General features: G+C 48.0%; 1 protein-coding gene across 1 annotated transcript in view; it reads right to left on the reverse strand.

Moving 5' to 3' along the window:
* Smarcc2 (SWI/SNF related, matrix associated, actin dependent regulator of chromatin subfamily c member 2) overlaps nt 1-537 on the reverse strand; it is a 28,085-nt gene that overhangs the window by 10,060 nt on the left and 17,488 nt on the right. The gene's annotated exons all lie outside the window — the stretch shown is intronic.

Raw genomic sequence — 537 nt, forward strand, 5'->3', positions numbered from 1 at the left:
AGGCGTGCGCCACCACCGCCTGGCCAACACTGTACTTTTTAAACTTAGTTTTTACATATGCTAGTTTTCTCCATTATTTGCGCTTATGTATTTTTTACCTGTATGCACTCGCAGTCCACAGAGCACCTGTGGAGGTGAGACGGGCAGCTTTCATGAGCTGGTTCTCTCCCGCCAGCACCCAGGGACCAATCGCAGGTCAGACTCAAAACTGCTAAGCCGTCTCACTCCCTCTCTCTCTTCTGTCTTTTTAAAACTCCATTATTTCTTCACACACGTCACACATTTGTATTTGCAGTTGTGTGTGTGCATGAGTACCATGAGGATCCCACCAGGCCAGCTAGCTCTTTCTCTTGTCATTTTTTTAATCAATTGTGTGTATGTGTGTATGCTCCAAAGCACAAGTATGGAGGTCAGAGGACAGCCTATGGGAGTCCACTCTCTCCTGCCATATGGATTCTAGGGACCCACACAGCTCATCAGCTTGGTGGCAGGCGCCCTTACCCACTGAGCCATCTCACAGGCCCTTTTTGTTTGTTT

This window comes from Microtus ochrogaster, unplaced genomic scaffold, assembly GCF_000317375.1.
Source record: "Microtus ochrogaster isolate Prairie Vole_2 unplaced genomic scaffold, MicOch1.0 UNK99, whole genome shotgun sequence".
NCBI lineage: Eukaryota > Metazoa > Chordata > Mammalia > Rodentia > Cricetidae > Microtus > Microtus ochrogaster.